Below are 25,063 nucleotides of genomic sequence, written 5' to 3'. Positions count from 1 at the left end.
TATATAGTTACAAATTTTTCTTACAATACATTACAACCATAGATAAAAAAGTTGATTAATTAATCAATATTCTTTACTGATTTCCTCTGCTTTCAGCTTAATGAACAGTTTCCATCAAATTCATTCATGCGTTACAGGCAAGCATCCAAGCGATCTGTGTTACAGCGAGAAGTGTCATATGATCATCGTAAGATATGTTTTCACCATGTAACAATAGCATAGCTGATTATATACTCAAGGTAACGTGTTTGGTATAATTAACTCCGTGTCCTTTGTATGTATGCTGAAATAGACCTTTTATGTTGACCACTGAGAGATGGCCTATTAATTGTCACAGAAAGCGAATTCGGTTCATTTGAATGAAAATTGAGAGAAAGTAACAATCTACGATCGTAGCTACCAATCTCTTATATTTGTGTCAATCTATCGTTTGCGTTTCAAAAGGACATTTATTACGCTGAAGCGTGTTGGATTAGACATAATTTCCACAAAATACTCATTAGCTGTTGAGAAAGAATTTGAGTTTTTTATGAAGGAAATGATTTTTAGAAGAATTAATGAGATTGTTAGATGTTAAAATCAGACAGGTAAGAAAAACTTAAATTTGATGAATGCATTAATGTCTACTTGAAAGGAGTGATTGAAAAATTTCTTTAGAAAATGATTTAAAATAGCTTTTTTTTTTGAATGATTTTGATTTTGAAGCTTGTCTTATTTACTGATTTTTACTTTATTAAAAAAGACATGGCAGCAATTTCTGTCTTGTTTTAACAGTTCTCTTTAGAATAATAAGATGTTTCATAAGGTTATCATCATGGACATTTATCTACTAGAAATATCTATTTGGAACATCAAGCCAGTAGGAAGTGTTATAAGATCTTATAAGGAGTCAAGAAGAATATTCCAGGGCAAAGATTGATTTTAAAATAGTTATGAATAAAAGGTTATGTTGGTATACTTCATTGAGACAACAATCAAACAAAGCAAAAATACAAATATAAATAGCCATGTTTAAAATTGCTGTTTCCAAATTTTTGGAGTTGTTTAAATTTATTATCACAACAAAACCCAGAAATCCTGAAAAGGTCTATACAAGAGAAAGTATTATGCAGTGTTGTCAGATACTTTTCAGGGGAGGGTGGATGCAAAATCTCAATGCATCTTGAAAAAGTCTTTTCAACTGAAAGTAAAAGCCTACATTGTCAGATTCATGTAAGCCATTTGTGAATAGCGTAAATAAAGTATCTGTATATATTGTATATATTTATAGTCTTTTCTACGAGGTTAGAATAGTCCCTGAAATATTTACTGTATCTAGATTTCGAGTCACCATGCCAGATCAATATTTAGGTTATAGCCTGTTTGTAAATAACTTGACTTGACTTTGTGCTTTTTAAATCCCTTCTAAATTACACCATGTAAAGACTTCAGTAACTTTCAAAAGCTATTAAGCGGATAATTATGTAAATTTTATTTGCCTATTATCATAATATTGTACTTGTATTTAGATACCGCTCACTGAACTTGGAACAAATAGAAACATAATGGTTGTTTCTGGCTTGAAATTAAAGTTTTTGTCATTTACATTTGTCCCAAGTGTGTATTTAGTCCAATGTTAAAGAGGGATAATGTTTGTGGAATAGGAAATTTAATTATTCATGTGAAATATTAATTAAAAGGATGATAGTGTCCTGTTGATACAAGTACATTTACCATTGGTTTATACTACAGAAGTGCATTTGTTCTTAAGTATATCTGAGAGGCACTGTAAGGGATGTGCAGGTTTCATATAATTTTACGGGAGTTCATACATGAGCTACTAAAGTTGTTATTTTTATGTAAAATAATACTTAACTCTTGGAGGGTCTTGGTGTTCGTTTGCTCCTAATAAACTGAGATATTAATTGTCATAAAAAATTGAAAATTTGAAAAATTGTCTTTATGAATTTATGGTAAAGAAAAATAAATTTTGGCTATAAGTAAACATAGTTTTATTTTGGAAAGAAGTCTTCTCTGATTACATCTTTTTCTTATCCTACAGTACACAGACACCATAAAAACACCTTATACAATCCTGGAATCTCCAGATATTGATTGAAAATTCTTTTTACAGATGAAAAATGAATTGTATAATTTGAATTGTAACTATATTGTATTGAATCGTTCATCAGAACTTAACATCTGGTGAAATTACTTTGCAATCGTAAGGCTATAAGTCGTGAAGAATCATTTCACAATTTGATTTGAATAAAATTACCAAAAAACAGGGAGTGTAGAAAAGCACCTTAAATTAGAAATTCATATATTGTATTATAAAGCAGATTTAAACTGGAAAATATATGGATTTTCAGAATAGTTGTATTAAAGAAGAATTCATCAAAACGTAGTAATTGTAAGATAAGAATTGAAGAAAACTAAATTGAAAAACTTTTTGAAGTGCTTTCTTTTTCTTTTAGGGGTTTAGTACTTTCCGGGTATTATTAAGTTTGGTAAAGGATATGTATTTGTAAGTTAAAGATTTAGTAAAGTTTTGGGAAAGGCTATCTTTACTGTCATGACAAAATGTAAGATTGAAGTTTAATGGTCATGATTAAGTCTAATGGCAGTAATACATCCTGAGTACTGAAAGTAAAAGTCAGTTGAAACAATTTCAAATATTATAACAGTATAAGCCATAGACATTTATTCCATTTTCAGAGTCAAATACTATTGAATGAATAAGAGGTGTTGAATTTAAAACCTCAGTTAACTGAAACAGCTCCCTGGTAAAGATTCATACACTTGAATCATGCATTGTTTCCCCATTCATGTGAGTATATTTTCAAAGTATCAGAAAATGATAGAATTTCTTGTGTGTTTTTATGCCCCACCTACGATAGTAGAGGGGCATTATGTTTTCTGGTCTGTGCGTCCGTTCGTCCGTCTGTCCCGCTTTCAGGTTACAGTTTTTGGTCAAGGTAGTTTTTGATGAAGTTGAAGTCCAATCGACTTCAAACTTAGTATACATGTTCCCTATGATATGATCTTTTTAATTTTAATGCCAAATTAGAAGGTTTACCCCAATTTCACGGTCCACTGAACATAGAAAATGATAGTGCGAGTGGGGCATTCGTGTACTGGGGACACATTCTTGTTTTTTAATGTTAAAAAAACCCAAACTTTTACTGTTATTTTTCTTATTTTTTAAAGATCGTAGAAATTTCTGATGAACCTGTTAGAAAACTTGTTCATGTTGTGGTTTTTAATTCAGTTTCAGTATAATGCTGTCCTGCTCAAATTTCATGCTTATTCTGTTCAAATTCTTAAATAGATTTTCCATGCTAGGTTAAATACTTTATGATTCATTTCTGGCTTCAGGAAAGTCTAACCAGTTCCGATATCTTTTTCGAATATTTGACTGTTACTCAATTGAGATAATATAACAGTTTAAATACTTAAAAAATGAACTCATATTTACTAAGTCCAACTATCTTATCATGTTTAATTTTTGATAAAGCGGACTGTCACCTATTTGTTTGTATAAACTGACAATCTTTCCTGTAAAAGCCCTGTTGACTACGAAATACAATGAGAACTCTTTTATCTATTAAAATGAATCACCCATAAGAAACTTGAGACTATTTTGTCATGAACTTTGGTTTATGTACTTAATTTATCCTTTTATTTGATCTTCTAGGCCTACAGCAAACATAAGCAGGAGGTTTCAGGTAAAAGTGCAATTTCAATTTATTTGGCGAAATTAAAATTTTTTAGGGCTTTAGTATAGAAAAATAAAATGTAGATTTAAAAGATAATCAAATTGCAGATTTAGGGTTGCAGGGCTGCCAAGTCTCAAGCATTTTTATACTTATTTGGCGACAATTTCTACATTATATATGATACACTGTTTTTTCTCTTCGATCTTTACAATTTTTGCCAAATCTCGCGCATTTGCTTCATGAAAAGTTAGCAGAACTAGGGTTGGTTTAAAATCTTATCCTTCAAGTTTGGTGAGACCAAAATATCTTGATACTTAAAAATTAGCCTACTTTAGAGAGAGAGAAAAGTATATATACATGTGTTGTGTGTAGTACAACTCATGTGTTTTTTTCTGTTGCTTTTGTCAGTTTTCTGTCCAGATTCATACAGTGTTGCAGATGGTCTGAAATTGTTGTTCTAATTGTATAGATAAGAAATAGTTTGTGCTTTGATTGCTTCTAAGTCAACCCTCCACCAGAGACAATAAGCTGTAGATGTTAGCAACTATAGTCACTGTACAGCCTTTAACAATGAGCAAAACTGATACAGCATAGCATATGTTTAGTTGAGGGAAAACCCCCTTAGAGGAAAACCAATATTTTAATGCACTTAATGTGAATTTAATTGGTATATACTTTACACCATGACATTTTAATACTTCCATGATTCCACTAAGTCAGATCAGAAAAATCAAATTTAGTGAAAATAATGTGATTTTAAAATGTTTATAATTCAATTTACATAAAGATCTGAATTATCAGTATCATTACAATAGTTAAATTAATAATTAACAGTGCTAGTTGTAATATTTACAAACAAATTTATTAAGAATTCAGTTTTTCCTATAATAATTCTATATCTTCCATTAGACATTCTGGCATCAGAGATATTTTATAATGGACCAACATTTTTGCTTCATAAATAATTCATGATGCACTTTCTGTGTATCGATTACCCTTACAAACCACAGTAAACACCAAAGACACAAGAATGAAATCAGACATGGGCTGCAATAATTGGATGATTTCTGACGGCTGAAAAACACAATTAACTATAGAATTAGTAGTCATATTGCATCAAACTTTTGATAGCAAAAAAATTGGGTTAGAATTAGTATTCATAGTGTTCATCTATTTCTTTACTCTGGAAAGGAAAAAGGATTTCCTTGGATCTAATAAGACAAGCTTATAGACTTTACCATGTAAAGAAGACTAGACAGAGAGACAAAAAGCAATGAATAACACCAGAAAAATTATTGGATTAAACTTCATGTTTACATAGAAATCATATTCAATATTTTAATTTTCTGCTGGATAGAAGAACAAAATCCCCCAAATTTCTTTTACTGGTAATCAAAGGATAAAAATTGAACATTTTTTTTTTAATTTCATCAAACTTATTGAACATTTTAACATTTGCTAGTTTAAGATGCTTATTGATTTTTACCAGTAAATTCATGATATATTTTTGTTTTTGAAGAAAAAATCATATAGAAAACATGTTGCATTTAATTGGCCTTTCAATAGTCGTTAGAATAACTCCAGCTTATAATCCCAGTCTATTAGATAATTGGGACCGAACTAAGGTGACTATATTTTGTCTGTAAATTTGGGTTTAAGTGACAATTAGAAACCCTGTTTTTTTGTATTAGATTTCACAGTCTTCAGTCATCTTTTCATTGTAAATTTGAAGTTTGTAGTAATTACCTTTAATCATGTGATCTATCTTACAACAAACAATTGATCTCTCATTGATAAATCACCATCCTGGGAGGGTCAGAGGTCAAGGCAGGTATTTAGAACAGGTGTACTAATACACTAAATGACAACTCTTGGTCATGGTCTAGTTAACTTCCTCAGATCAAAGCCATTTGGACATATGACCATATAATGTGTTTGACATTTTCACCTATATGGTGTGACTATTTTCAGTATGTATAATGGTTGATATAGAGTTATCTGGATAGTTAGGCTGTGATTGTAAGTACTCATAGAGTTCCTGTATCTGTGTATTGTTAAATGCCTACAATACTGTTAATTCAAATTAATGCATGCCTTTATTTATATTGCCAATCCTTGACCAATGTCAAAACTGTGAAATGTTATCAAGGCGATTGCAAAAATCTTGTGAAGGAAAATCACTACTAAAATTTTGAATGGAGATTTTATAATTGGGAATTAATACTGTCACATTTTTCTCATTAAGAAAAAAAAACATTGCAATGCATTTCTTCATGCTGAATAGAAATTTGTGGACATCTAAATTAGTAATATCAAATGTTGTGTTGATCTCCCCCACTAACAACAAAGATAGGCATTTATGCAAGAAAGAAATTTTAAAACAATATTTCTGAATGTTAAAAAATGTGCACTAATTGATATGCACTCCTGCATTTCCCCGTATAATTTTCCTTGTTTTCTTTAATTCTACCGTATTTCAATGCTGCATTTGATGACAAATAGCACAAGAAGAATGAGTATGAAGGACTTTAAATTAAATTTCTAATGATAGAACATGTGCCTTTATATTGGGGCAAACTTAATTAAAGCTTGCGATGATTAGATTTCAAATTCATTCACTGATTTTTCATGATTTTTTTTGTGCCAGCATTTTAAAGATTTAGATGACTTCTGTTGAGGGATGTTATTAAGAAGACAAAAACTCGGATGAGTTACGTAGTACAGATTGATCAATATCATGTATTATACATTGTATGTAAAAAATATAATTGAGTGCACGACTTAGAGTCATGCTGTTAGAAAATTGAAGTGTCAAAAATCTGTACTAAAAATCCTTATTCTGTATGATAATAGACAGAAAGTCATTTGTTCTGTATATTACAAAGTCAAATATCTAAAGCATGACAATGAATCGTGATTTGATTTGTGAAACGTTCGTTATAGATTATTAGTGAAGCTGAGGTTTTCCTTCACCATATGGGTAGGAAATTGTTTTAAATGATTTTAATATATGCAGACATGGAAATAAAAAAAGGAAGGTATAAATGCTGATTAATTTTGGCTTGGTGTATTTGTTTTCATTATCAGCTGATTTGACCTAAAGTTGGAAGACTGTCAAGTTCAAGATGAAAAAAAGAAATCAATCCTTTCTTCAATCCTTATAATTACCATGAAACCATAATATTACACCTTTTGAAATGGTTGAGTAAATATATAAACTTTTAAAAAAAAATAACCTATTGCACAAATCTTTAAGAATATGAAGACTTGTGTAAGAAGTTATAAAAAAACAACAGAAATTCATCACAGTTGTATACATGCTCTGGCCATAACCTGCTGCTACTGAGTACTGTGAAATAAAGTAGAGAGGTCCATTGGAATCGAAGAATCAGTCAGATGTTTCTCTTGTGAGAACATACATAAAATGGACTGTGATACTCAGATCAGGAGATTGGGAAAAGTTAAATGGTTAACTTAAAAATTATATGCAGTTGAGTAATCATGAATGTGGTTTGTTTTGTATAAAATTGTCTTGTTGATATTCACATGACCACTTGTTGATATTGTTTGAATTAAATGATGAACTCTTTTAAAGCACTTGCTAAACTCATGCTACTAACTAAGCTTATATTAAATCTGTGTTGATAGGCTCAGGATACTTTATACTAAGTCTTTGTTGATATTGTACGTAACAACTTTAGTATGTCAGAAAACTCTTGGAGGTTTTTAAAGTTGTAGTACATGAACATATTCAGGTATTTGATTTACATGATGTGAATTGAATGAGTGAGCACTTCCTGTTTACTGCACTGACCTGTCAACTGTGATCAGGATATACAGAGTGACCACTAGTGACAGGAATACATTTTTAATGTACAGATATAGTGTCCAGTTTGACAGGATATAATCTCCTGATTAATGGTCTTCATCCAAACATCTTACAGTTTTTGCTTTGAAATTGTAATTGCAAAATAAACATTAGTTTTCTCGTTTGAATTGTTTTACATTGTCTTATCGGGGCCTTTTATAGCTGACTATGCGGTATGGGCTTTGCTCATTGTTGAATGCCGTATGGTGACCTATAGTTGTTAATGTCTGTGTCATTTTGGTCTTTTGTGTATAGTTGTCTCATTGGCAATCATACCACATCTTCTTTTTTATATATAGGACATTTAGGTTTAATTTTTTTCTCATTGTTGAAAGCTGTATGGTGGCCTATAAATGATTAAATCTGCTTCATTTTGGACTCTAGTAAATAGTTGCCTCATCGGCAATCATACCACATTTCCTAATTTTATGTTAGGCTAATGTCCAGTCGACTCAATAACAATTACATTGTGTGGTCTACAGTTCAGTGTGTTGGTATGTCTGTTGTTTCTAGGTATTTTCTCTAAATACAGTGCAGTTTTAAAATAGTTCTTAGGGGTTGAAACATTCCAAAATAATTTGACGACTATAGATCACTGTCCTCAGATCTAGAATAAACATTGTTTTGTTCACATTGTGTCTCACAAATTTATATTCTGAGCAGACTCAGCCTCAAAGTCTGAGCTTCTTACTAATACGCCAGTTTATATAGTGTGTTAAGTTAAACTTGGTTGTAAAAAAACTGACAAAGATTTAACTGGTTTTGATGATAAATAAGTGGTACATTGTGTAACGTAAGCTTCAGGTGGGTCCATATAATTATCTTTTTACTAGAATGCTAGTCACCAACAGTGCAGACCTCAGTAGCAACAATACCCAAAGATAGCAGAGATACAAAATCCTTCCATTGACCAGGGTCATGATTCATATTATATTGTAAAGAATCAATTTGACCTTTTGACTTGATGTTGATCCTATCATTTTTATGGAGGTAAACTTCTCAGATGTTAGAATATTAAACTGTCTTTATAGTCTTTGTATGCATATAAATTATGATATTCACTGACCAGTATCTAAGGTGTACTATTTCACACCTGTATGTTTATACCTGTCCACACCTGGGGAGATGTTACTTTGATGTAACATATTTACAGGTAATCACTTTGATGGATTATCTGTTATTTTTATATGTCCCTGTACAAGGTTTAGTAGTCAGATACATGGTTAATATTAATTTGATTATATTGTAACTTTTTATATCATTGATAAGGTCATTTGATATGATTACTGGGAGAATTTCCACAGGATAAATCTAGAAAACATAGATGCTATTGCTTAGATAGTAAGTACCTATTTAAATTGTGCATTATTCACATGTTGCTGCTGGCTGACAGAAAATACTCACTGAATTCAGTGCTTATGCACTGACATTATTTATCAGATGTATTTTGATGTATGAAATCAAACCAGGGACAAAGCACTGACTTAACTGTAATTCCAGGGACAAACATACCACCACATGGGGTGTTTCAATAGAATGCTTCCTCTAAATACTTACAGTCCACCAGCAGGGGTAGGGGTGGATCCAGACATTTTTAAAAGGGGGGTTCCAACAATATGTCCCATTTAAATGAATTTATCATCCAAAAAAGGTGGGATTCCAACCCCTGGAACCCCTCTGGATCTGCCACTGAGGGATATGAAGTGAATGTTACTTCTAGGGAATAACAGTCCAAAAGCAGGGGTGTAGATCAGAGAGAAAGTTGATGGGGACTATCTAGCTGGATAATAAATCAAAATTAAGCATAAATTTTGTTTTGTTGGAAGGAAGAACTGTTTTATCAATTGTATTTATCATTTTGATTAAGCTAAATATTCTTATAAGGTACATAGCTACTTTAGTATTGTTTATAGGAAGGCCTGTCTGTTCTATTTCTAATCCTTTATAACAAGAGATTGTTCAGTGACAGAATAAAAGTTGAATATTTGACATTTTTTATACCCACTATTGACAATGCAGTATGTTGTAGACCATTTAGATAATTAATATGATTATCTGATGCAGTAGCACACTGACTTTTGTATTGTTCTATTTGACATCTGTTTTTCACTGATTTTAAGATTGCACATAAAATGCAGGATATAAATTGTTTTATTGATTTTTACACAATTATTTTAATTTTGAAGATGGAATTTATTGTTCATAACATCTGTCACATGCTTGAATTGCTTTTGTTATGTTTGATATAATAAAACCCACAAAAGACCTTGAACAAGCTTGTGGCTAAGGGATATACACAGTCACTCAAAACTTTGTAAAAATAGCTCTAATTGTAATTGTTTGAATTTGATAATGTGGAAATTAGATTTTAATTTGAGCTATAAATTGATAGTTCAAGGGGATTTGTGATTTATAGAGAATTAATCCATAGTAATGTAAAGTTCATGATCTGAGTAATAAAACTAGTGGACAATGGCTCTGTAGCAACAGATGGGCAGTTAGATACTGACCGGTGATTTATTGGTTCTGGACATTGATATCTGGGATGGATAGAACAGGAATGGTATTCAATCCATTGGAAATTAGTGGAAACCCAAATGGACTATCAGATTTACTATGGAGATATAATGAACTGATACTGTAATGCCCCATATGTGTGATTTCTCATTCATTCTGTAATCTGTTAAATATTTGTCACATGGTTTTGTCCCTTGATAATCAGTAACACCTCTGTCTCGGATATTCCATAATTTGATACTCCCTTGCAGTGATACTATCAATAAAGGGGAAACTTGCAGTCTGTCAGAAATCAGAAGCTCTATTAATCTCTTCTTTCTAATTGTTCTTTATACCTTTTATGTGCAATATTATTGCATTGACGAATTCCCGAAGTCAGTTTCTTCACTGCAATCTTTTGAGGTTGTTCAAAGATACTTTATTGTCATTTAAATAGCCCCCTTTTCTGTTTCTGTTAACAAATATGTCTATGGGCCTGATGTATGATGCAAATCATGGTTTTAAGATAGAGATGTCCGCAAAAGCAGACCACCAAAAGTAAGACTATATGGCACTGAACCAGTCACAGATTTTAAACTCAAGAATCCCTAAATTTCAACAGTTTTATGTCTTCAATGCTGTATATCTGAAGAAGAAGTCCCATTTGACTCTGTTATATGAAAATAAAGTTCAAATGAAGTGGATGTAAGGAATTATAGGAAACCTTCCACCTTCAAAAATGAGAAAAACCTATACTGTAAAGTTGGCCCTGATAAAAAATTTGAAACCATTCCATTGAGAAAACTATCAACTTGTGTTAGGCCAAGTAACTCACTGAAGTGACTGATGCAGAAAGAACTAAAATAAAAAAGTTTTAAATATCGATTTTGATGAAATCTAGTCCATTGTTGAAGAATCTTATCATGAAATCTGAGTTCTATTGACTGAGAAAATAAAGTAATTTGTGGCCATTGTATAGAGATAGTATAACCCTATTACATAGCTTTATATTGCTGATTGCTTTCTTGTGTATAAGCTGATTTCATACATCTTAGATTGTATAGGAAAATTAAGCTGTTTCTTCTTCGCTATAATAGTATTTACTGTTGTGTCGATCGTAGCATTGTATGATGTAGGTGGGATAGGACATAGGGTGATGTCAAACAGGAAATCGCATTGATTGGAATAAAAATAAAGATTGAAATCTGGAATCATGCTGATTTTATAAGAAATTGAAATGAAGAAATCTTATTGATTTAAAAAAAATGAAGTTTTTAATAGGGTGGATATAGATATTTTATATACTTTTTTGTCCGTCTGGAACAAATGTCACATGGTGCCAGGTGGCAAATTCAGCACTAAAAGTGGAGTTTTCTTTTTTAGGTTCATTTCAACATCTTATGATACATCATTTATATTTTGTATCTAGTTAGATTTGCATGGAGAATATCAGTTATAATGTATTGAACCTCAGACCCTCCTGCTCCATTGACCATGTCTGATTATGTCACGTTTAAAAACTCAATATTTTTGCAAATCATTAAAATTGAATTAAAGTTTGCCTATACATGTTCTTATAAATCATAAGAGTAATAGATTCCACTACCGTAACGCATGCAATATGATATTTCTTCTCTCCAGACTTTTAAATTTTAAATATTTAAAAGATACGGCATATATATAAGCCTCACATTTTTAATTTGAAAACATAACTATCATGAGACGAGAAATATTGTATCACGCTCAATGCAGTGGTATAATCAGTTATTGAACAAAATACACAATGTAATACCTTTAATACAACCTAATGTCAAATTTGAATTAATATTTGAAAGAATAGGATGTTCCATGTTTACTTGAATAGTAATGTAACTCTTGTTTTATGTTTAAATCTCTGTATCAGTAACACTTGAATGAGATACTAAGCTTTATTTTCATGTAAAACAAATTATAACTGCAACAACAAACAAATCCTTTACTCATGTGGGTCATAAAACTGTTTTTAAAACATGAAGGAAAAATTCGTAAATATTTTATAAATGGAAAAAATCAATTAAGTACCGATCATTATGTGTATAAGAGGATTTTGCGGGTGATATCTCATGCTCTCAGAGAAAGTGCATATTTGTCCTCTATGTTACGGTGACATTTCTGACACATAAACCATCTGTCCTGCATTATAACATATATTTATCATGGTTATATGGAGTCATAATTGAATGGTGTTCTGTTTATAGAGCAGTTATCCTGTGGTATTCATTCTCTCATATTTAGCTGATTGGCATGCCGTACATATGAATATTGTGATCTATTTTTTGGGGGGATGATATAATGCAGACTATTGGTACCTTTTATTTTCCTCTTTTGGTAAAGAAACAGATATTGCTTAGTGTTTCTTCTGGGTCAGTTTTTGTCTCGCTTGACGGAGTCAAAAAGCAAGACATAGGTATGCTGTTTCTGGCGTCAACAGCGGTGATGGCGGCGCTCGGTGTCAACAATGTATTAGTTTGTGATTAGGTCTAGGTCATTGTGAACCACTAGTGGTAGGTCAAAGATATTTGGTATGCAGTTGTATTAGTATTGGCACATCTCATTACCATGGACATTATTTTGCCCTGCCCCCTCAGTCATGGTCTAAAAACTTTGAAATTTTGTTTATTTTTCATGTATTAGTTTGTGTTTAGGTCAGTTAATGAGAAACCACTTGGTAAGTTAATGATAATTGGTATTCAGTTGTATAAGCATTGGCATATCTCATTTCCATGGAGATTATTTGACCCAACCCCTCAGTCATGGTCTATTGACTTTGAATATTTTGCTTAGTTTTCAAGTATTCAGTTTGTGATTATGTCGAATAATGGAGAATCACTAGTGGTAGGTCAAGGATATTTGGTATGCAGTTGTATTATCATTGGCACATCTCATTTCTGTGGAGATTATTTGACCCTGCCCCAACTGTTTTGGTAAAGTGAAAGCAAATCAATAGCAAAAAATAATCAGCTGACCCTTCCAGAGCACCTGATATAATGTTGCTCGTGTTGCTCATTTTGCAGTTTGCTATGTTGTGTATACTGTTGTTCCTCTATTGGTTGCTTTTGGTATTTAGCTATGGCATCAGTTTGGTCTCGACTAATGAGTTTGAATGTCCCTTTGGTAATATTCGTCTTTCTTGCACGCTACAGCATCATGTTTGTGTATGAGTGGTAATAAGAGAGATGGAGTGAATTTATTTTGACCTCAAACATAATGTGATAATTGGTAGTTGACTTAAGTTTATTGTGATTTATTCATATATACAACATGTTACATAAAGCACCCAAGGACTTGAGGTGAAATATTGAAATCTTAAATCTTTGTTCATAAGATTAGATAAATATTGTATTATTTATAAATAAACCATAGAACCAATAAGTATTGGTCTGGAATGGAAGATATATTGTCAATATTGTAAGGACAGTGATGTGTAAAATAGGATTTACCTGTTAAATTAAAAGTTAGTGAAATATTTAAACTTATTATAAAATTTAATGGTTTGAATTTTTATGGTACAAATATTTTAAATTTGTAGGTAAATAGTTTCCTTGTGGGCTTGTGGCTTATTTAAAACAGATTTAACTATAGGTATATATGTGACAGCTTTTAAAAAGAAACTAACTCTTATGAACAAAGGACATAACTCATGCACTTTCAGTATTAATGCTGTTCATTCAAAAGTAAGTGAGTAATTTGTTTATTTAATTTTGGTCTCAAGTAAGATGTATAATTTTAATAATGGTAAAAAAAAATTGAAATATTTTTTTCCAGAATGTGTTGTCCTAACCTGTTAGGCTTTTTATCATTCTTTGTAAAAGTATTATAAGTGCTCATGTCAAAGTGTTAACAGAGAATGAATGGGTAGATGCTTCATGTCCAGTGGCAAATATTATACAATATTCGTATCATAAATAATAGCACGTCAATGAGATATAGCTCATATAGGCTGTTGATAATTTTATTCTGACTTTTCACATGATACAGTTACTAAGGATTAATATTGTCAGACTCAATGCTATATATATCCTTGCAGTTACCTGATTAAGTATTTCATTGTTTTTTTTAGAAAATTTCATTAAGAAACCAGCAGTTGCAAAATTCCACATGAAAAACAAGAATGTACACCACAAACAGATCATATTTTTATCAATTTGTCTTGGGGCTTCTTAGTCTGTTAGTAATATGATACATATATAATATATCATAAAGTTACAGACTCGATCATTTATGTTCAGTTTACAGCTTTAAGGTATTGTATACAAGTGTTAACTACCTCTTATAGTAGTAATATCTGATCACACTCAAAGTTTCAACAAATTATAAAATTCTGCTTTGTAATGCAGAGATTTTGAAAATGTGCATGAAGTGGTATGAACATCTATCAAATGCACAAATAACACTGCCCTTGATGAAGATAAGGGTATCCTGTTTATTCATTAACTTTTTGTTTTATCAATTCTTCTGATTAAGGGTTTTCCATTTGTTATGTTTGACTTGAAATTGCCTCTATCTTCAGCTAATTTCAAATTTCCAATGCTCAACTGTCTCACAACCTTGCTGATGTCCCAGGCTAGGATTAATGAGGCTTGAAAAAAAAATCATCTTTTTTTGTAAAAATATAGTCTTAATAGGCCAATAAAACTCTGCCTAACAGGATAAAATGGTTGATTGTGAAGACACTTCCCCTATATACAACTGTCTGATTCTGTGTTTACATGTAGTATTAACCTGTATCTAGTTATTTATATAATCATTATCCTATAGACCTATTTACTGCTCAATTTGGTCTGGACAGAGAGAGCTGTATTTAGTGTGTAATCGGTTGGAAATCTGTGGTATTATTGTGACTTGGGTAGGATGATCGCTGGTGACATACCATCATTTTATCTCTGATATAACTCATTGTTAACTTATCTGTAGACAACAATGAGAAGTTTTACCTGTATAAGTGGCTTTATTAACTTTTAAATTTACTTGATAGATTATAGGACTTCTTGAGAATCTTTTGAAAGCAGGTTGGTTATTTTCATTTTATAAATTTCATATATATTTTTAAGCATTATTCAAAAAACGCTTGTAGATTTTAAAATTTTTATGTCATGTTTTTTTGTCTTTTTTTTTTTAACGTATAGATGATGGTGATTATAATTTGTTTTATATAAAGTCAACATTTCATTACTCCAATAATGTCTCATAAAAAAGAGCAATCATCATAAAGTTTTTATTTTTAGGGTAAGAGATAAGTCTATGTATCTTAAACTTTTGTGTATAAATATTGGAAGATCTGGTATGAGTGTCGATGAGACAACTCTCCATCCAAGTCACAATTTGTAAAAGTAAACCATGAATGTATATATGTGTGTCTGTTTTATTAAGAAGGAAAATAAAGGGGAAAAATCATTATTGACTGCATGGACTTGAGAAAAAAGAACACACAATTCTTTAACAATGTTTTCGGTTGAATAAGTGGAAAATGATTTGATGAAAAATTCTGACCAAACTTTCTGGAACTTAAAAAACCAGACAGATGTTTTGTTGGAGTGAGCAGAAGTAGATGAATTAACATTCTAATAGGTTTAATTCTCTTTTTTTCACTTCACAAATCAAAATAAATCTTCAGAGGTGTGATGCCATTTGGAAAAATTGGAAAAAAATTAGAACACTGATTGTAAGGGGACACATCACGACAACCGATTACTTGTCTGTCGTCAGGATTTAACGTCTGTTGTACGGGACAAATGGTAAACAAAGGACAACAATTTTTATTGCCTCTATTGGGAATTTTAAAGTTTTCAAGACGTTGAATCTTTTTATGCAAAACATTGTTTTTTATCCGAGAATCGTTTGACATTTGTGATTTCGTTAATTTGGATGTCAATCAGCTTGAGTGGTATGGGAATACATTCAGAACCAGGGAGAATCACAATATGTTGACAAGTAATTGCAGAAAATTATGTGTCAATTTTGTATACATTTTCAATAATTATTAGCCTTTATAATGTCAGATCTATTTTAGAAATATAATTTCTTATAATGGATATATAATGAATTGACTTTAAAGCATTGAATATAGAAATTTAAAACTGAAGAGTCATGTTTGTAGGACAATAACTTATTCAGAATTTCATAAAGGATACTTTAAAAGACTTTGAAATATTATTGAATATTAAATGGTGATTGAATTTCATAAACGATGATGTCTACTTTATGATGTAATGCATATTAACGCAAATTACCAACTTGGTTATTTTTTCTTCTTTTTTGAATACTTTAAAATGATTTCCTTTTGTAATGCATTTGTTTATATACTGAGGTTTCATGATTATTTGGCTAATTTTCATGGGTAGAGGTGACAAATTTAAGTTGTTTACAGAATCAGCTTGTTTAAGACCAACTGTTTGCAGTTCCACAAATTCAATTATCATGATTATTTCCACATCCACTAAAATAAATGAATCCATATATAGTAGTATCACTGTTTGTGATTAGTTATGTTTATAGGTTTGTATATACCAAAGTCAGAGCATACCAGGGTATCATTTCATAAAACAATCATTAGAATAAAGTGCATGTTAAACCCATAACAAATAAGTTGGACTGTAACCATGCATGTTAGCTTTTAATGGCTGTTTTAAATAGGGCCCAGTGATTTAAATAAATCGTAGAACAAATTCAATTAATACCATCTGCATCTGCATTTTAAGTTTATTGAAAAGAAAATTAAAATTTACCCTTGAAAACATTAAACTGCAAGTTGGTAGACGGTACATTTGAAATTCAATTTAGCCTTCTCCATTGATTTTACAGCTTCATGCAAACTTTAAGGGGAATCACATTAAAATTTTATGAAAACTATTATTTTCTTATTTTTTATTTTTCCAACTCGCTAGCAGATGAAACAATTGTATTCTGCCGTATAACAAATTAATTTTATGTAAATTAGTTAGTGGATCCATTTGTCTTCTGACGCGTGACACCACCATGTTTGTGTATGCTGTACGACTATTAAAAATCACCATTTGGAGAATTCAAATGAATTTGTGTTAAAAAAAAATGAATTCACCCTGATGCCAAGTCAATGATTTATTATCATCTTTTTATTAAGAAGTCGTGGAAGATGACATTATTTCCTCTTTTCGAGCGTGGTAGATTGGAAGTCATCAAGATGTCTGGTTTGTCTTTGTAACTCTAGCCTCATCTTCGTTTAATCAAAATAAATTTCTGTAATGTTATTTTTATTCCTGTTTCTAAATGTAATTTCAACCATATTTTTTCTATTGAAGAATTTTATTGTCATTGGAAAAATAGTTTAAGGACTAAAGATTAAGTCAACCTGACAGATTGATGGAGGCAGGGTGAGAATAACGGAATTGATGATCGGAACATTTTAAGTAATGGAAATTCTTGATCTGTTTTCTATCATTTGTTAGTAAGACTGAGTATAATTGAATTTAGACGTTTTAAGTGGGAAATATCTGACAGTTTGTAGGAGTTTGCTTTTCAAACTGAAGTACAATTGTTCTTTTTATTGCTGATTTGGCAGAACTCAGATGTACCAGTACTCTAATAGTGCAGTTCTGATGGAAGGATTATAATAAAGAAAATAATGCTATAAGTACAAAAAAGGAATCTTTCACCATAACAAAATTTGTCTTTGTTATTTTTTTTTTACCTTATTTGAATATAAGATAGTATACTCCATTATTTATAAGAAGAAACATTTATTGTATATATAAAAAAGAACTCATATTAGTTTGGGTTATGTGACTTCCTGTTGAGTTTTTGAAGTTTTCATGTTAAATCTACTAGGAAGTACAGTGACTGATAGTGAGTGTAGGTGGGCATGATGTTTTATAGGAGGTAAAGTACTTCATGCTTTTTTCCATCTTATCCATGACAAATTTGTCAGTGCCATTTTAATTTAAAATCTTACAAGTTGACTGAGGTTGCAGAAGTTTACCAATCTTTTTCAAACTACAATGTATCCCTGTATTTGATTACCGTAGCTGTATTTGGTATTCAGAATTTGGTATTGATATTTAGCAAGTAGAAATTTGTTGGCTGTAGTCTCCTTCAGAATTTTGAGTCCTGAAGTCAAGGCTTATCTGCAAATTTGTACAGTTTATTTTTGCCCTTTTCAATTTTTTATTCAAGCATCACTGATGAGTTCTCTTTTAGGTAAAAGCATGTCTGGAACAAAAATTTGAATGTTGGTTTCTATGAGAGTGTATGATATATATGAGAAACAGTTATCCCTGTAAGGTGTCTCAAACATATGTTTTGCTCATTTTTGAAGGCCGTACAGAAACCTATAGTTGTTAATTTCTGTGTCATTAAAATTGGTCTCTTGTGGAGGGTTGTCTAATTGGCAATCATACCACATCTTCTTTTTTTGTTTTATATACATAATGTGAGACATCCATGGCAGTGCCATACACATTATGAAATAATCTATCAAGATAGTATTGGTTTTGCTGTTTGCCTGAAGCACATTTTCATGTTTACCCGTTGTTCAACCAGTTTTTGTTCCATATCTAATAATCAGCGACATTTTCATCTAAACGTTGTGTTATTTGAGGAGGAAATGAAACTATCGTATAATATCAATCCACGGATATCGCTGTTCATTTCATTAAAAAATGATTCATAACCCCGAGGGAAACAATGAGATATAGGGCATTAGATTGTAGCTTGGCAACAATTTTTATATGGAAACATATTAACAGCTTATAAGTGATGCCTAAAAAAATAGATAAAAAAAGAAGGTATCTAATAATGCATAATTTAAATATTTAATCTATATAATTCAGTAACATGTCCACAGCATTGTTAATAATCTCTGTATGAATTGTATCAGGCTTGTTGGCTGGATGCAAAAAAATTAAAGCAATTGTTCTAATAAGGTAATTATAGACAGTTTACAAGGGGGGTGAATAATATTTCATTAAAAAAGCAAATTTGTCAAATTATAAAAAATATATTATCTATTTTACATTATGTTTGTTTCTGATTTCAACCCACGTTGATACTTGCTTTCATTTGGTACTTCCATGCTTAGCATGCAGTGCATCTGTCAATATTTGCAATACTTATGTCATATAAAAAAGAAGATGTGGTATGATTGCCAATGAGACAACTGTTCACAAGAGACCAAAATGACATAGAAATTAACAACTATAGGTCACTGTATGGCCTTCAACAATGAGCAAAGCCCATACCTCATAGTCAGCTACAAAAGGCCCCGATATAACAATGTAAAACAATTCAAATGAGAAAACTAACGGCCTTATTTAAGTACAAAAAATGAACGAAAAACAAATATGTAACACATAAACAAACAACAACCACTGAATTACAGGCTCCTGACTTGGGACAGGCACATACATACAGAATGTGGTGGGGTTAAACATGTTAGAGGGATCCCAACCCTCCCTCTAACCTGTGACAGCCCTAACCTGGGACAGTGTGTTTTATGATTATATTTATCCATCAACTGACTTCATCAGTAAAAAGAATGATAGTAGAAATGGTCTTCCTTCCTTAGAAAGAGTGCCTGAACCAAGCCTCATTTTTATAAACTATTAATTAATTGATTATTTAATTCATCTAATTCAATTGAAACTTCTGTGAGGTTTGTCCCTGAGCCTGGGAACACAGCAAGGGAACATTATAGTAATACAATGACCGTCACACGACCATAAGCTGCTTGGAATAATTTAATAACGTTAATTGTTCACTATCAGATCTCGCCAGTATCTCTGATATTCTTTGTTGTTTATTTATAATTATTTTCACTGTTTTTGGTATTCAGAATTGGGTATTGATATTTAGCGAGCAGAAATTTGTTAGCGGTGGTCTCCATCAGCGGACTGGGAGACTCCATTTCATAAATTGATTTAAGGTGTCATTGCTCATATCATTTTTCAAACTATAACAAGCAGCTTGTGTAAAGAGATATTTCTCGTTATGTTTTTTAATTTCCGTTACATATAAATTGGCAGGTGAATGTAACTGATTGGAGGATAGAATTTCATCTGCTGAGGTCAGCACTTCCTGAAGAGTATTGACCTACAATTTATTTTTTTATTATCATAATTTTTAACCATCCTTACTTTGATATGTTGACTTTGAAGTTTTGATGGTTTGAAAATGTACTCCTAGCTTTGACATTTTCTTTCCAACAGACATTGTTATAAAGGATAAAGAGGATCTGAGATTTCCAGTTCTGTACATGTTTCTCATACCAGTTTTCTAGCTTTCTTGGTTTTATGTTATTTTTTTGCCCCTTGTTATGATATACCTTGTCTTATCATGCATTAGTCACAATAAGTCACTATTCAGTCAGTGCTGCTACAGCTTTTTTGCTGCAAATACTACCCAAATTTTCTCTTTGTCATATTACCAGTGTTATCCTAAATTAAGGTTGAAAACACCAGGTTTTAGTTGCTGAGGTCAGAATTTAAGCTTCCATCCCCCTAAGCTTGTGTCTGTCATTTGTACTCTGACTTGTTTGTTTTAGATTGTAGCATGTTTGTCAAAGAGTATTTAAATTATTTTATTTATTGCAGAGAAAATTGATGAAGCTCAGGTTTCTTTCTCACTCAAACCTGCAAACATTTGTAAATAATAGAAAAGTTTAGAATTCAATTATACTGACAGAGCAGAACAGATTATAAATAATGGAAAAGTTTATTTAATAGAATAGTGTACAATAAAAACTGTTTATTTTGTTCTCTATATGTGGGGGCGAATAACTGCTGAATCGGGGCAATGTGAGTGTTAATATCATTATTATTATTAGAGATGTATTGATACCTTAATGGTCTGTAGTCAGAGCTTTTTATAATTGCCTCTAGCCAACACAATAGAATTGACTTTTTACTAAGGCTTATGGATTATAGATGGAGGCAATGTTATATTTTTATTGTCCCATTACAACCATATATGGTGATGGGAGAAAAACACATCTAACATTTTAGAATTATTATTTAATCATTTCATCTTGGTATTTTTATCCAGAATTATGACTTTATTATTGTAATAGGCTTGTGTTGTGGGAAGCTTTATTGTTGTTTTACATGTAAAAAATGTAAATGAGTTTGTGCTTTGTGCAGATGAAATGATAGAGTTATCCCCCATTAATGCATATTGGAATAATCCTCAATTTGAAAGTATTGCCATGTTGTGTTTTGTAGCTATTTTAAGAGTTGTTAATAGCTTTTATATGCCTAAATGAATTTAGAAAGTGTATTGTAAAAGTTATTTCAAACAAGTTCTTAAACAGGTGGCTGCATTCATCAGAGATTTACAATAAAGTGCTCACAAAAGCAATCTTTCTAAAAAAAAAAAGAAGAAGTTTGAAGTTAAAATTTCCATGTCTTTTTAACAGCATGTTATATTATATTTCTAAAATGAGTGAAATTTTTTTTTTTGATATTGAGAGAAAAGAAATTGAAAAGAAAAACCTATTAAGTATGGACTTTGTTTAAATTTGAAAAAAATTTCTTCCTTCTGTTGCAGGAGAAACAGTGAGACATCAGTAGAGTAAAAAGAGCATATCCATAATGGAAATTAAAATTTGATCGATTATCGTTTCTTCATCTTCTATTCCTCACCTGTTGGGTCGGTTTATTACCATTTCAAAGAAATATTTAATATCTAAATTATTGATTTTAATATTTTCGCGTCTTTGAACCATTAAATAGTAATCCACGTATAGGTACTTGAGATGTGAAGATAAAGAAGAAAATCATATTTACACTTTCTAATAGTATCTACGATTTTTCTCAGATTCAATGAACGTGTTGGTGATATATAAGGATTTAATCGACAATTTTGTTGGTATTGTAACGGTCTTTAAGTAGGCGGTACTAGTTCGACATTTTTCGAGTAGTTCATTCAAGTTTTTGTAAACATTGAATTGAATAGGAAATTTCTAATTGTGAGTTATGACCACATGTTGTTACAGTTTTTGTTGTACAAAATTTACACCTCAATGAAGCACTTTAAAATGTAATTCAGTTGAAAAAGTTTTTAGTATGATTCACAATTGTGGCTATTTTGAGAGGAATTTCATTATAATTGTTACTGAGGTTAGTATATTAATTGTAACTGCTAATGTCACTTATAGATGTAAGGACATAAGTGTTAGATAAATCTTATGTCTTTTTGAATATTTTACTCCTGATTTTTACTGTAAATTAATAAACAAATGAAATAAACTCTTGATTTTTTGGTACCTAAAAATATTTGTGACCTCTATGCAGGACAACTCAAGAAATTTAAAAAAAAGTAGTGCACATGTACTCTTGCATTTTAAAATTTAATCAGTTGTGTCATCAATTTTTTGTTTTATCACAATTAGGGCCCCACCATCAGTGGTCAAGTATATTTTTAATAGTGTGACACATGTGCTATCATTATCAACAGACTCATACTTCATTACCTGTATGTTAAAGATAGATAGAAGTCTAGGCACGGTCACCCCAGCCCACAAAAATGTCTAGGTACCTGGTTTTACTGAATATTATTGACTTGACTCCAACAGTCCGCTGTTGATGTAAAGGCTTGACTTTAAATTGTCATTTAAGATTTCAATTTATCAGGTATTTATACTTTTTGTTATTTAATATTCTGTATAATTAGATCATTTAATTGTACCATACATACCTACATGGATATATTGATATCATAAATAACAAGATTCACATAGGAATTTAGAATAAATGAGAGGTATTTATTGTATTCCATTGTCCTGATATGGGCAAAATTAAGTCTATGTTGTCATTACAAATATCTTACTCCAGTGAAAACTTGTCCTTTATCAAGGGAAATCTGAAAACCTAAATTAACATATTAATAGTGCATGGAGTTACCCTGAAGTTGATGTGATTTGACTTTTCAGTACTTTGAACAGGACTCAGACCAATTAGGAACTTTTCATAAATGGGGGAGGGGCACTGACTGTCTTAAGAGGAGGGTGCTCTAGTCATGCTTCAGTGATTCCCTATATAATCAACCAAATTTTTCCCACAAAAGGAGGGTGGGGGGGGGGGGGGGAGGGGCAGGTCATCGGCCTATGTTCCTTCACGAATAGTAATCAAGTAAATGGTGACTAAAAAATGTTTCTACAGAAATTAAAAATAATTTATTGAAACCAATTAAATGTTTCATCATTGTCTTGAAAAATGACAGTATATACAGCATTAAGTTACTTCCATCAATTATATTTTGTTTAAAAATTATGATATATTTTCAAATAACAAAATATGGCGGTCTTTTTTTGTCCTGACACTGTAAGATCTATACTATAAGGTCAGGGGTACTTTTGTTTAACATTGTTGGTCAATGTTAGTATTATTGATTATATAGTGTTACAACTTGAATACCTGACCATATGGTTATAAGTACCAGGATGACCATAAAGAAAGATTTATAGGACAATCTACATACAAAAACAGATTGCTCATAAATCTGGTCAATTTTATATGGGACATCATAAATGAATATGGTCAACATGCTGTATTTGATCCATATGTTATTGTTACATAAAAATATGCAGATCTGGAAAGAGGACTTTTTAACCCTTGATCTCTTCTTATTTTATAACGTAAAGTCACCTCACCTATAATGCCACAGTTTTCTGCACTATGTCTAAATTTTCATAGACTTATAGATACTGGTAGTAGCATTTGAGATAAAAAAATATTTTGTGTGTTTTTTGCAGAGATGATTCTGATCAGCTTTTAAACAGATTTCTGCTATTGGTTATCTGGATTTGTTCATTACAGACATCATAACAATATCATTTTATACTGGTTGGCTTTCAATACAGCTATTTTCACTTTTATTTTTGATGAGCAAAATTATCTGATTTAATTGAATAGAATTTAAAAATTGTATCCTAAATATTGTTTTGTAAGAGCCGTTAAAAGAAACTGATTTCTCTTTGATCTGTGTTGAAGGATTTTACCAACTAACTGTTATGGTTTCTGTAATATTAGTTTATTACCACTCTTGATTCAAATGTTTGAACTGTGAAAATTTATTGGAATTTTAAGAATATCAAACAAAAAAGTTTGGGTTTCACCCTGTTTTGCAAAATATTAAAATGGAATATTTATAGACGTTTAAAGAATATCAAAGCCCACTCAATATTTTCACTGTAGATTATTATGGCTTCTCACACAATTTATATTTTTTCTTCAAGTTTTGAGCATAGATTTATGTAAGATTGGATGATTTAGAATAATATTTCCTGGCAGAGTTTTTGATGTCCAGTGGAGAGGGCAATTAATACAGTTCAAAAATAAAACAATATTAAAATATGGAAGGGAAACGAAAAAAGAAAAAAATTGACATGGCCAAATATGATCCTCAAACTATAAAGAGAATATTGAATTAATAATGACAAAGTTGTTGATATATTAAATGTTTACTTTCATGTTTCAGATAGATTTATTTTGGTAAATACTTATCTTAAATTGCTGACAGTAGATTTAAATTGTGCAAATACAAAACAAACATTCCAAACAAAAAGACTTTTATAGATAGACCTTGTTACACAGGCCAAAGGCAGGAATTACAAACATTTCTGACAATAGAGTCTTTGTAGAAAGACCAACAGTTAATAAACTGAAGTTTGCCGATTTCTAAATTTTTGATAAAATGAAAGAAGATTATGATAGTGTTATATAATTTTTATGTACTTAATATTTTGGAATATTGATCATGTGTTAAAGATCCAATGTTGATATAATTGATCTACTTTAAGTCCTTTTATCAACATAGCTGTAATTCTCTCACTGCCTCCACAATCAATGTGATCTTTTGTTCTGAATATGCTGACCAGTGGTCAAGCACCAGAAGGGGTTTGTTGGTATTGGTCACTGTGATCAATAAACCATTGTTCATAGCTAGTGGTCAGTTACAGGGGGCACTGAGAATTAATGAACAGGAAGTGAAAAGC

At 31.0% G+C, this 25,063-nt stretch overlaps 1 protein-coding gene across 6 annotated transcripts in view; it reads left to right on the top strand.

Moving 5' to 3' along the window:
- The first annotated feature begins 344 nt into the window (after positions 1 to 344).
- The window catches only part of LOC143085059 (teneurin-m-like), a 132,620-nt gene continuing 107,901 nt past the window's right edge, over positions 345 to 25,063 (top strand). For 3 of the 6 annotated variants that reach the window (XM_076261209.1, XM_076261208.1, XM_076261207.1), the window contains exon 1: positions 345 to 587. The gene's annotated coding sequence lies outside the window, so the exon portion shown is untranslated. The remainder of the gene's footprint in view (positions 588 to 25,063) is intronic. The other 3 variants (XM_076261212.1, XM_076261210.1, XM_076261213.1) reach the window with 2 other exon arrangements.

The sequence above is a fragment of the Mytilus galloprovincialis genome, chromosome 8 (assembly GCF_965363235.1).
Source record: "Mytilus galloprovincialis chromosome 8, xbMytGall1.hap1.1, whole genome shotgun sequence".
Taxonomy (NCBI): domain Eukaryota; kingdom Metazoa; phylum Mollusca; class Bivalvia; order Mytilida; family Mytilidae; genus Mytilus; species Mytilus galloprovincialis.
The sequence above is the reverse complement of the archived record's forward strand: the minus strand, read 5'-3'. Positions and strand labels throughout refer to the sequence as shown.